At 45.0% G+C, this 13,946-nt stretch overlaps 1 protein-coding gene across 1 annotated transcript in view; it reads left to right on the top strand.

The window, feature by feature from the left end:
- The window catches only part of ALK (ALK receptor tyrosine kinase), a 769,970-nt gene that overhangs the window by 115,839 nt on the left and 640,185 nt on the right, over positions 1–13,946 (top strand). The gene's annotated exons all lie outside the window — the stretch shown is intronic.

The raw sequence follows: 13,946 nt of genomic DNA on the forward strand, positions 1-13,946 counted from the left end.
TTTGTATGCAAGCTGGCAGGCTGGAAATTCCAGGAAGAGTGATGATGCAGTGTTTAGTGTGAAATCTATAGGGAAGGCCAGCAGGCTGGAAACTCAGTTTGGTCTTGGTGTTGTCTTGAGGCAGAATTTCTCATTTCTGGAACCCTCAGTTCTTTGGATTTAAGAACCTCCAACTAGTTAGATGAGACCCACCTGCATTATTGAGGGTAACCTCCTTTGTAGGTGCAAATTGTAGGTGCAAATCCCGTCTACAAAATAGCTCCACGGCAACATCTAGGCCAATGTTTAACCACTGGGTGCTATAATCTTGCCAGGTAGACATGTGAAATTGGCCATCACATGCACTTTTCCATCTATAATGTTTTGTGTCTGTCTCTTCTCCTAAATTGTGTGTGTGTGAGGCTCTGTGCCTGATAGAAGGGATGCACAAATGATTGTTGAGTTCATGAAACCCAGGCAGGAGATGTGATAAGAAGAAAAACAGCTGGGGATAGTGGGAAGTATGGGAACTTAGGAAAGAATGTGGGCATGGAGGTCTCCCGGCAGATGGCTTTCTCCTCTTCATGTGGCATCATCAGTCAACACTTGGGCAGAGCCAAATAGGGGGTTCTTTGAACCTCATTGGACTTCTGGTTCCCAAAGCCTAGCACCATTCTGGTGACACCAATACCCTCAGATTTGCTTGGAATTGAATATGGAACCCCATCATTTTAAAAAGGAAATGGCATCTTGATATATGGGGAATAACGATGTACTGAGGTTGAGTGGCTCACAGAAGGTGTTCACAGTTGCTAGTAGTCTTGTGTTTTCCTTCTCCCAGAGGGATGCTGGAGTTGCCTGTCACATGCTCCTGAGAGCCGGTTGTCTGTTTCTCTTCCCAATTTTGTTCAGTGACTTTTTGTTGGTAGCTTGAAACTGGCCATGATGGGAGTACTTACACCACAGAAATTAGCAAAGGCTACAAATCAGAGTGTTCCCTTCCCCTCCCGCCAAAGCCAATTGTTAAGTATTTACCAGCATCCTCCTGCTACCCTGAGCCACAGGCTCTGACTGTGCAGTTGGCTTTGTTGTGTACAGCCGTGATGGACCCAGGATAGTGAGATAAATGAAGGGGAACTGGGTGAATGTGGGATCCCCAGCCTTCTGGGGCCCTTACCTTTACCTTCAGACACCTACAGCCCCCAGGTAACACCTGGAGGGCACAAGGAAGCACAGTGAGCCTGAATTACTACCTTTCCAAAACAGGGTTTTCCCTTGTCATCATTCATATTTGTCTCTGTTTGTTTTTCTTCCCCTTGCATTCCAAATTTTCCCCCCAAGCCTTTTGTTCTATTTGTGCTATAGTTTTGCCACATTAGCATCACAGAATCTGAGAACATTTGAACTGAAAGGGACTTAGAGATTACCAAATACCCAAGAAGGTGATAGATTTTATTTCTTGTGCCAAATTCAGTGCACTGGTAGAGGCTTCCTCTGTTAGGAGTCTGTGTCAGGGTTAAGTGAGAATGAGAGTCAGGATTGATTACTTATGTCCGTCAAGAGCTTGTGGTATGGGAAGGGGGCTGGCCTTGCACATGCCATGTAGTTCAATCCAAATCATGAAATAGGTAAAGAAACTGAGGCTCAGAAGGGCTAAATGATTTGCTGGGATCACACAGTTGCTAAGTGGCTCAGCTAGGATTCAAACCCAGCTCTTTTCTAGGTTCCCCTCTCCCCCCACTTATGCAGTGAGATATGCAGCCTCGAGGACAGAGACGGAAACCATCAATACCATGGACTTTAAATCTGGATCTGAACCAAGAATGGAGGAGCACAGAGATTACAGATTTCGCTCTCCCTTCCTTCTTCCTCTGCTTGGCTGGGCCACATGTCTTTGCTTTTGCACTCAATTCAACTCCTTGGTGGGAAATCAGCTTGTGTTAAGAGAAGAACAGGTCATTTCCTGTGTGATGCAAATAATTAGTTCCATTGAACACCATGGCAATGAGTCACACGGTTGAAGACTTGAAAACGTGGTCTATGCATAGGCTTTGGAATCAGGAAATACACAATTTGGAAGGGCTATTAAGTTTGGTCTAATTTTCTCTCAAGTGGCTCAACCTCATATTGACCCACTGTAAACACTCTTTTTAAATGTCTCAAGGGTTGGTGATCTCATCTCTTATAGGTTCTATGAGAAGAACCTTGATTCCATCTTACCCAACTTTTTCTTTGCTGTGCAACCTCCTCAAGCTGTGTCCCTGTCTCATGCTCTTAAGTTCCACAGGAAAAGTCAAAATTTGCCCTCTTTACATCTTCACCTCCCCCTTGTTGTTGTACAGCTTGGCCTTAGACCCAGCACTATATGAATTCTCTTCATTTGCATGGTACTTTACACTCCTTTTTATACCTCATTTCTTTGGATCTTTACTCTAAGCCCAGGAGAGAGTCAGGGCAGGCATTGTGCTTTCCATTTTATTATTACAGGGTTGAGGCTCATAAAGGTCAAACAACTTGTACAGGGCTACTGGGTTGGTAAATGTTGCAGCTGGTGGGGAGAACCTAATTTTTATGACTTCTGCAACCCTGACCTCTTTCCACTGCTCTCCCAGATTCTCCAAAACAGGTCATCCCAAAGGGAAAAGTAAAATAGTCTTTTCTCAGTCTTGACAACATTTATCAATATGGCACATGTCCATCATTTTAAAAATGACATCTTGATTAATTTAAATTGTAAAGAAAAAATTTTTTTACCCAGAATACCGCCATCTTGACATCATCACTGTTCTCCTTTGTCCATGTAACCTTTCAAGTTTTACCCATATGCATTCATTACACTGAAGTGTAGTGAGTAAGTTCTCATAGTAGACTCATGAGCTTGTCAAGTTCTTCATAGCTATGACTTGAGAGGATCCCAAACCCATGGGCAAATATAAGACCATGCAGTATAAACATCACAGATAGACTGGTCCTCTTCCCATGAGGCAGATTTTGTGGCTCTCTCCACAAGTCAGCTGGTCAATACTCATTCTCTAGACTCTCCTGCCTTATGTATGACAGAGCAACTGAATACGCATCAAGATCCCCACAAAGCCTCTGCTCTGACTGTATGTAAAGATTGGACTGAGTGTCATTGGAGTTCACATACTTGTCCAAACATCCTACACATCTCAAGTACAAAGGACTTGGAGGAAGTGCCAGACAAATTGCACCAAGAAGAAGCAGCCTCCTCCTACTCTAAAATCCAGCTTCCTCACTTAGAGAGAAGTAGTGAGGTCTAGTAGAGTGAGTGGGAATGGAGTCAGTCCAACCATGTTTTGCATCCCAACTCTGCCATGTAGTTGTTTATTCTTTCATATCCTTCCCTGTTCCGGTGAAATTTTAAAATGACTTGCTGGGGAGTGGGTATAGCTCAGTGGTTTGAGCACATGCTTCCTTTGTACAAGGTCCTGCATTTAATCCCAGGTACCTCCTGAAAAAATGGTTTGCTACTTTGCCAGTGCTACTGGGGTGCATTCAGCAAGTCACTTTACTGATTTCAGACTCTCCGTATAATGGGAACTGCTATAACTGCCTTGCATGGCTGTTTGGAGGATTAAACAAAACCATGCATAAATATTGCTAGCACAGTATCTGGCACATAGTAGGTACCCAATTAATGGTAACTATTATTTTTTAAAAATGGAAGTGTACCTGTGTGATAGGCTTGTGTTTATAGAGCCGTGTGTAAGAAAACATCCTTCACCCATATTATTCTTCTTTAAAACTCAAATGCTCTTGGATGCAGTTTAGCTTCTGCATAAAGTTTATGCTGCCCTGGTGTCATCAATAAAGGACTCATTATTTCATTGGCTTGGTGAAGCAATCCCTGGAAAGGCATTAGGATTTGGGAATGGCAAGTGATTATGGATGGGGCTAAATTATTTACTTCATCAAAGTGTCTCTGGGCTTTATCATGAAGGCCTGTCATAAAGAGCTGTACATAAAGATGAATAATGATCTCTTTAACTCGGGGATCTGAAAGGTCACTGGGGCTGTGGCAGACATATAAAGTTGTGTTTGCTGCATCCATCAAGGTGCAGTTGTGTATGGATGTGATGCATGGCAGGCAGTGCGAGGGTAGACTTTTGTTGTCCACTTTGTATTCTGGTCATGCTGGGCTGCCACGTGGAAAAGCAGTGATCAGCTCTCCAGAGGCCCAGAATCCTGCACTTAAACCATTCTTTGCAGTCACTACCTCCTATGGTGGAGCTTTCAGGACAGCAGGGGTTTGGAGAATGGGTCAGTGAGTATAGGTTAAAAGTATATCTGCTTTCTTATTTAATGAGCTGACTCTTTCTCTCTCAGGGCTCTAGGAAATTGATGGAAAAGAGAAAAAAATGAAGCAAAGTGACTAATTCTATGGCTGCCATGTGAAGCCCCCCATGGCGGTCAGTTGCCTCTTGGTTGCAGGTTTCATGGCTGTGAGAAGGGACAACTGCTACTGAAGCAGTTGGAACCTAGAGCTGCGGAGAAGTCTTGGGGCTTCTCTGCACTGCAGATGCGCTTCAGAGAGGCTGATTAAAAAAAAAAAAGATTTATTTATTTATTTTTCTCCCCCTATCCCTTCCCCCGTTGCCTGCTCTCTGTGTCCATTCACTGTGTGTTCTTCCGTGTCTGTTTGTATTCTCATTAGATGGATCCAGGAACTGATCCCGGGACCTTCCGGAGCGGGAGAGAGCCAATTACTCTCTAATGCCACCTCAGCTCCCCTGTTCTACTATGTCTTCTTATTTTCTCTCCTCTGTGTCTCTTGTTGCGTCATCTTGCTGTACCAGCTCTCCGCATCAGCGGGCACTCCGGCGTGGCGCGGCTTTCCCATGCTGGGCGGCACTCCCATGCAGGATGGCACGCCTGCGTGGGGTGGCATTCCCACGGGGTGGCATTCCCACGTGGGCCAGCCCTCAGCATGGGCCAGCTCACCGCGTGGGCCAGCTTGCCCTTACCAGGAGGCCCTGGGCTGTGAACCCTGGACCTCCTAATGGTAAATGGGAGCCCAATTGGTTGAGCCACATCCATTGCCTGAGTCTGACTTTTAACTCCTCTCCTCCTTCATCAGTACCCAACAATGAGATGGGAAGACACCAGCCAAATGTGCCACTGTTGGCAAGTCATTTTCTACTCTGGGCTTCACACTTCATGACATGCTTGTTCTCCAAACTCCAGTCCCATTTGTTCCACACTCATCATGGAGGTTCTATTTGTGTGACATAAATTTTAATTTTTTTCAAACAGGTTAATTTAAAAATTTCAATAGATTTATTTTAAAAGAAGAAACCTGATATCTTCATAGTAAAAGGATACAGAAACTACTCGAAAAAATAGATGAAATGAAAACAAAACAATAGATTAAATTCTTGCAAGATGCTTTTGCCGACTCTTAGCCTCCAAGCCTGAAGCCTGCTCTCTCTTTGTTAACACAAGAGCTTGGCAAAAGTTACAGAAGTGTTCAAGACAAAGTAGCACCCAACTGAGATTTTCTATTTGATGTGCTCAGAAGGGTTAAAGGAGAATGAAAGTAGGAATAATTTTCTCATAATGTGTTTTAATGTTATTTTACAACCCATCCTCATGTCAGGTAAAGCATTTCCTGGACCATTTAAAATCATATCTCCTCTAAAATTGTATCTCATGTCAACAGTGGAATGAATCCAATTCTTTGGGGACAACCTTCAGTTCCCTTTCAAGTCCAAAATGTTTATTACTTCCATCAGTTAGCCCTAATGTTCACCTAATTAACCATTTCCACTTCCACTTTGACTCCCAGTTTATTGGCCTGTATTGAGCTGCTACTTGAACCACCCCTGCAGAAGTTTGCATCTTCAAAAAACGTCCAGGTGCTAATTAAAAGCCATTGACACTCTCACTCGGCAAATTACTAGAGCCTGGAGGTGGGCCAGGGAATAAGCTGCCGAGGAGGAGCCCTCTGCACGTGGCTCCTGGCTTGGGCTGGGCCCTGGACTGCTGAGCAACCCCCTGGAAGGGAGTCCCCCACTCCCTTGCCTGAGGGCTGCTCCCATCCCAGTGAGTAATGTTTGGGGAGGATGTAAAATTGATAGCGCCAGACTCGGTAGCTCTGGTTATCCTCCATTCTTTTTTCTTCATCTTCCGTTGGCTTCCCTAGATGAGAGTCTGGGGAGAGAGTCATTTCCTCCCTTGTTTCTTATTATATCCCTGTTGTAGCCACAGGGATGAGAGTGACAGATCTTTCTCATTTGTCAAGGGAGGGAGAGGGAAGACAGACTCTTTGTAGCACCTGACAATGTGCCAGGAAGACCCAAAGCGTTGTTTGTGGGTTTTAAAATTTTAACGTTTTAGTTGTCATCTTCAATTTGCCTGGCTGAGGATGGCTCCCCAGTGAAGCTGAAAGTCCTCCAGGTGGTTGGGTTGTCTGCGATCTCTTTCATGAAGGCGAGGAGTGGGCAGGGCGTCCGTGCTTTTCCTGACGGTGGCCCAGCACAGACTGCTAGTCTGCTCCTCTAAGCCCCTCCTTGCGCGTCCCACCACCTAACCTGAGCCCTTCCTCTGCAATTCCCTCTTTTCAATTTCTGTCCTGTAGCCACCCTCCATCCGGGCCTGGATATTCCCTGGGGGAAAGCTGTAACAAATCAGTTATTTCCCCATCTGAGCCCTGTGTGAAGTCACTGATTCAGCCTTCTCCCAGGAGGCTCACCTTTCTCTCTCTGCCACCCCCAGAGCTCTTCCTGCAAAGCATCTGGAAATATCTACATTGCCCAGATGGAAAACCCACCAGGTGAAGGAGTGAAAAGGAGGGCCTCAACTGGCCCTTGGTCCAGCACAAATTTGCCAGCCACGGTGCACTCTTTAGTTAGATTTGAATTTGCCTGCTTCGGCTTGCAGTTCAATTGTTTAACAGTGGGATCCATTGCTCTCTCACTCTTCTTCTGGATGTTTTCTGTCTTTCTATCTCCTGTCCTATTTTCTAAACTCTTCCCTCTTTTTATATGCTACAGGCCCCTTTCCTTCTGAAATAAAAGACTGTCAGTCCTTTTCAAATGCTATTAAGGAGCTGGCCTCAGGGCTTTGCCATTCTACATCCCTCCCCTATCAGTGGCCATAGACACGACACACACATACGCGGTATGTTTTAGGGGTTTTCATTCAACTCCCTCTGACCCTTCTCCTCCACCTCCACTGGTCAGACCTTGCAGACAGTGCCACAGTTGAGGCCAATGGGAAAGTGTAATAATGGTAATTTTGATCAGTCCTCTGGGTATTTGAAAGTTCCTTGAAGCAAGTCACCTACTAAGTCCTGGGCTGTATGGCTTCATGTTCATTTTGCCCATGTTGTCATGGTAGGCATGCATGCATGCATGCGTGTGCATACCAGAACAGACACGCAGATACCCTTCCACCCCACCCCCTCAATCACATGTCCATGCCTTGCCCAGCATGCTGGACTCCTTGTGACTTGGGCTCTGCCATCCTTAGCTGGCGTCTCTGTCTGCTGAACCGGCAACATGAAGGTGGTGGCAGATTGGGGAGTGAAGAAGGGGATGGGGAGGCAGGAACTGAGAGGCGGAGAAGGCTCATAGACGGGAAGTGCAGGGACAGCGGATGGTAAGAGAGAGAGGGTGCCCCTGGGGGCTTGTGACTGTTTCCAGACGGCTCCTGTCTCCTAGCCCCCGACGTGCGAGAGGAAGCCTTGTCCTCACGGTCACCTTGTGAAGGTTGGGTGGTGGGCACCGTGGTTGTTCTCATTTTATAGGTGATGAACTAAGAGATGAGAAGGTAGGTGTCTTTCCCAACCTGGCAAGTTAGAGGTGGGACTCACAGGCTAGCACCTCTGCCCCTGCTCAGTATCTCAAACCCAACTTTAGGGTTCCTGCAGAGGATGGGAGGCTGCAGAGCAGCGCGGGAGGTGAGGCTCCTCCTCCGGGCATAGGTGCTGTCCTTAGCTCAGCAAGGCCCTAGCTGCCAGGTGCGGTCTTCCTGGCTGTCCTTGACATGAATGGTATGGCCATGAGCCCCCTAAGAGGTGACAGCTCTTTGTGACCCAAAGAGAGCTGAGCAGACGGGAGGCTTCAGGGACTCCTTCAAACCTTACATCCAGGTCACTCCAGTTCTCAGCGACCTCATTCATTCTGAACGGAGTGAAGTGGCATCCATGGGGACAGCGGGCTGGATGCCCTGCCTCCTGCCCCACTGTGAGCCTCACTCACCTGTCTGTGAGCCTGTGGCAGCAGACAGGCCCCTCTAATGTGCGTGTGGAACTTCATCTTCTGGTAGTTACTCCTGGAGGATGGAATGACTGTTCTAACTGCTGGTTTCCGAGATCGGCGGTCTCACATTGTGCAGTGCAGTAATGAGAAAAAAAGAGAGATTTCATTTTCCCGGTTTGCCTCTGAGTATTGCTTAATTGTCTTGAAAAACAATTGACTTGGTGTTTCTTACTCGTCTTCTAATACTGAGTATACATATATTATGTCTCCCCGCTTACTTATCTGTTTGCCACTGTTGCTTGGGGAAGGTTAATTTCTCCTCAAAGTTGTTTGTTCTCTGAAAATGCCTCCTTTAAGGGACATTGTGGCTGGGTCCATACAGAAAAATGGAGAACTGTGCTATTTACTTAGTCCCAGATCCGAGAAGGGTTTGGACTCTCCCCCTGCCCCCGCCTGCCCTCTCCAGCAGACTTGGGATCCCGTGACCTATCCACATAGCTGCCTTAACTCTACATTTCACTACACAGACAGCCTGAGACAATGTTTATTCTATGTGAATGAATCAACCCTGGTGCAGTCAATTTATTTCTCTGAGTAGGATAAAAAGACACTTTCCACATGATGGATTTGATCAAACATCCAGCAATCGGAATTAATAGTTAAGAAGGTGAAACCTGTCACCCTGACAAGCCCAATGTTATTTTCCTCTCTAAACAGAGCCAGAGACAGTTAAAACTCTTAGTTCAATTTTCCACACCCTGACTGTGAAGAATACTACAGACATAACAGTGGACTCAAGCAAACAACCAATTAGTGTTTTAAAAAGTTAATAACCAGTTACTGATCATTTAATTATTGTTAACCAGCCAGTTGAATTCAAGCGAACAAAGACTTGCTTGACTATATGCAGGTTTTCAATAATCGCCTGTGGGAGCGCATCTCTTCTGGCCCATTCCCTACCTAAATCTGCTGCCTAATGAACTGAGTTGTTCAGAACCTCACACTAATGGAGTCGTGGAGATGGCAGGTTTCTTCAGTCTGAATTATGTGGACATTTGCCCAGATTACCACTTTGTTTTGCTGACATGGTCACAGCTCCCTGAGAGTGAGTATCTCACTGAGGTTGTTTAAAAAGAAAAGTTTTGGCACTTAATACAAGCAATCCCTACTTGCATTAGAGATGAGAAAATTTAGATAATTAAGAAAGAATTCTTCTGAATACATCTTAAATGTTTTTAAAAGTTCTAGTGTTTTTTTTTTTTTTCCTCCAACCCCATGTAGGTTATTTACACATTCACAGGAAACAGAGAAACTGGACTTGTGTCAGTATGGAAAGGGGGGATATAATCGTCTAAGTTATGTCTTGGATTTTCTTTTTGGTCTTCAATCTCATCCTTCTCCTCATTGTTGTTGTTGCTATAAACCACAACGGCTAACCAAACAAATTAGTTTCAGTGTTTTGCTTCTTTCATCCTTTTCAGTGTAGATACAAGGGAACAGAACAATGATTTTAAAAAATCATGTCATCAGAAATAGGAAAAGCAAAGATCCTGAATAATCCACAAGTTTAAAAATCTTCCCTGACTACAGAACTGACTGTAGAAAATTTCACTTATTTCTCTCTCTGTCTCTGTCTCTCTTTCTCTCTTTCCTCCTCCCCTATCTCCTTCTCTCAAGTGATGAGCAAAACCATTGAAATCAACTGCTAGGCTTTCTTCTCTCTTTCAATTTTGACTGAGATTGACTGGGTGACTCTTTTGGGAGACAGGTATGGGTTTTTTAGGTGACTGAAGAAAACGTATTTAATCTTAATTAGGCTTGGGAGATTTTATTTTGTTTTGTTTTGACTTTTAAGCCATCACCATTTGAAATAGAGCTCTTTGATGGTATAATTTACCTTATAGGACTAGAACTAAATTTTGATTTGGAATGTATCATCGTCATCCTCCTCATCATTGTTTATGCTTCTCTAGACTAGGGGTAAAAAGTGTTTAGTTTTTTCTTTCCTCAAATTGCTCGGCCCAGCAGTTGGATTTCAGTGCTGACATAGAAAGAATCCTGACATGAGGTTCTAGAACTGACGCTCTAAGAACTACCTGTAATTCCACATTGTGTTTTCTCGGCCTCAGTTTCCTCAATATGAAATGATGGATTATTGGAAGATTTCTAGGGCTCCTTTTAAATTTAAAGGTCTCTATACTCCTAGCAAGTGGAAAGCTGTATTTCTTTCCTCCTGGAAAAAGAAAGAAGTGAGATGACAGGCAGGAAGAAAGGAAGCAAGGAAGAAAGAAAACAGAAAATAGAAAAATTGATAGGAACGAAGCGAAGCCAAAACAAGGAAAGGAAGCCAGCTTCTACTGAAGTGGTTGTGTGGCTCCTTAGAGCCTTGAAGACTGATGAGCACAGCAACAGCACACACAAGGCACAATGTAGGCAAAACATGTACGTCTTAGTGCCCCATTCAGAACCACTAAAGGTAAACGAGAAAACTGAAGCGTAGCTCAGTATACATAGCAACTAGAATACTCTTTTTTTTCCCCCAACAAAACAGTTTCTGGGACTGAGTGATAGATGACTAGCCATCGAGCTTAAGAATTTCTATGCGTTTTTCAAATTAGGTGCAATGAAGGGGAACTGCAAATTGGGAAAGCAAATGGGTTATTGTCTCCCGTATTTCTTGTTTTCCTCACTTCCTCTTGGTGGAAGATATTTCTCACACCATCTGCTTATTACTATACGCAGTTTTCCTTTTTCTCCCATGCAGGCAGGTTGGGGGGGGGGGGGGGACATCCCTGGGCCCCGTGGTGTTCCCTGGGCTGAGGGTTGTACCTCTCTTGCCATCTGAGAGCTCCTGGAAGCTTGGTTTCAGGAGATTGCTACGTGAGTTCCTGTCCACCCCTGGGAAGGAGAAGGCTGTATATGAAGAGGGGCCAGGCACCCCCCTGGATCCAGACGAGAGAGGGCATATGGGTGTCACAGGCTGAGAGCTCTGTTCTGTCACACCCACCAGAGCTGCGAAATGACGAAGCTGTGAATTACTCTGGCTCCCAAAATTGGGTCACTGGGGACCTGGAGGCTCCAGGTCCTGGACAAGTTGTGGTCCTTCTCTCCTGTCTGTATTCTTTGCTGGTGGGGAGAGGGGATAGGAGCCACACAGGACTGTTTTTGTGCCCCAAAGAAAAGGGGGTGGTGTTGAGTCTTATGTGGGGGGCACTGAGTGACCTTAGGGCCTGGACCTTTGGAAAGTTCTTTGTGCCCAGTGGAAGCTCCTGCTGGCCTAATCCCGATGCTGATTTTTTAAAAAAAAGAGTTTCTTTTTTTTCCAAAGATTTATTTCCCCCTGCCCCTCCTCCCACCCTGCTGTTTTTGCCATCTGTGTTGTCTTCTCTTCTCATTTTCTCTCCTCTAGGATTCACCAGGATTTGATCCTGGAGACCTCTGATGGGGAAAGAGATTCCCTGTCAATTGCACCACCTCAGTTTCTGGTTTCTGCTGTGCTTCACCTTGACTCTCCCCTTGTCTCTCTTTTGATGTGTCATCATCTTGCTGTGTGACTCACTTGCACAGGGCACTGGCTCACCAAGCGGGCATTCACGCAGGCACTGACTTGTTGCACGGGCACGCTTTCTCTCCTTCTTTTTTACCAGGAGGCCCCAAGGATTGAACCCAGGTCCTCGCATATGGTAGGTGGAAGCTCTATTGCTTGAGCCACATTCACTTCTCACGATGCTGTTGTTATTGTTGGTTTTTAATGGGAGGTGTGGGGAGCTTGTAAGCAAAGCGTTGTCCATCCTTGTCAACCAGCTCCTTCTAACAGGAATCCTGTTCCGTAGCACCTTATTCTTGGTGTAGTCCTCAACTCCTTCAATTCACTCATGTATTATTTTTAAAACAAGCAGGGTATAAATAAAAGATAAATAAAATCAAAGAATGGTTCAGGTTCCTTGGTTGAGCTTCAAGATTTGCTGGGACTCATTAAGGCACATGCAAGGATTTAGTTCTCTGACCAGATGCAGCCTAATGGAGGTCTTTCCTTTGTCAACTTGCTGGTGACTGGCCTTCTCCTCTGAGATGTTATTCCTTGCTGTCTCTCAGCTGTGAATGCCCTCCCCTTCCCCTTCATCTATGTAGATTCGTGCAGGCATTGCCTCCTCGGAGGCCCTCTCCCTCCTTCCACGTCCCTCCACCCTTCGCCTACCTCCAGGCAGTATGTGGTGTTCCCAGTCTGTGCCGCCATCATTCCTAGAGTACTGGAATCACCACAGTGAAGTACAGCTGTCGCTTTGCATATTTGGGGGCAGGGACTTTGTCCTTTCATGTTTTACTCTAATGCTGTCCAGTGCCTGGCACAGACTAAATTCTCAACATGGGTGCACAGAATGAATAAATGAATGTATCTGACTCTGGCCCCAGCCTAGCTTTTGGCATCATGCCTTTTGCAGGGGTGGGTACCCACTTGCATTCCTTCTTCAATCAAGTGTAATTTGTTAGCAGGTCTCTGTGCACATACTCATTTTGAGATCTTCTGGATCTCAGTGGGTCATTTGAGAGCTGCTTTATTATTATTATTATTAGACTAGAGGTGTCTGAAAGTTGTTCTTCTTCAGCCAAAAGAGAAGTGAAAAAAATGATAGAGAAGATGCCAGGGCAACTTTATTGGTTTTGTCATAATCTGGCTAGTGAAAAAGGCCACATCAAAGACACTCGGTGCAGCTATGGGTTCTGATTTCACATCTCCTCATCCCAATGATTTCTCGTAATAATTCTGTGAGGTTAGTGGAGAAAAATCTTTTTTTCCCGATTTTAAAGGTAGCAAAACAAACTCAGCAAAGCTCAATGGCTTGCTTAGGTTCTCATGGATCATGAGCACAGAGGCAGGACTAGAGGCAGGGCTCCCGACGTGCACGTGGCATTCCAGCTGCTGCATCAGATGGCTTCCTCATGCTCTCCAGGAAACATCATCTCCTGAAAGGTAACAGGCCTTTCCTCCCTAGGACTGAGCTTCATGTGGACACTTACAAGTATTATGCTACTTAGGGGTGGAGATAAAGGCATCTCCATTACCTCAGCAGGGTTTGAAGGATGAATGGAGCACTTCGTGTCATCATTCTCCCTTTTAATGTCCTCAATGCGGTGCACGTTCTAGATATGACGGCAATTTATACCACATGGTCAAGAACTGTCCCATACATCTCAAGAGCATCACCACTCCTTACCTGCATATGCAAGTGTACATTTTATAGAAAGAACTGGACACTAGTCGCAGGGATTTTTGTTGTTCATGATGGGAAGACCGAATTATTTTAGATTTAGCCTCAAATATCTTGATATTGTATAGGGTTTCTAAACCTCAACCAGTGATTCTAATTCTGGTTATATTTTAAACCACACATTTCCAACTGTAATAGAAAAGAGTTGTAATTCCTTTGATTTCCCTTTTATGGAACATGTGCAGATAGTTTTGTCCCTGTGACCAAGTTTATGGCTGAGTTTACTTGGCTATCCCAAAGTGGATGAGGAGGGCAAAGATGCCGACAATAAATAATAAAGCACCCCAAATACTTTCACACATGTGCAGAGAAAGGGAGGATTTGACCATACTGTACTTAACAAAGTGGTGACAATTATTTCCCTTCCAGATTTGGACTCCCAAGCTTGTTTCCTGAGCTTATTTGGTAATATGATAAAGAACATTGGCAGGTGTGAGAAATGTCTCCTTGCTCTCACTCAGATCGATGCTTGGTG

The sequence above is a fragment of the Dasypus novemcinctus genome, chromosome 25 (genome assembly GCF_030445035.2).
Source record: "Dasypus novemcinctus isolate mDasNov1 chromosome 25, mDasNov1.1.hap2, whole genome shotgun sequence".
Lineage (NCBI taxonomy): Eukaryota > Metazoa > Chordata > Mammalia > Cingulata > Dasypodidae > Dasypus > Dasypus novemcinctus.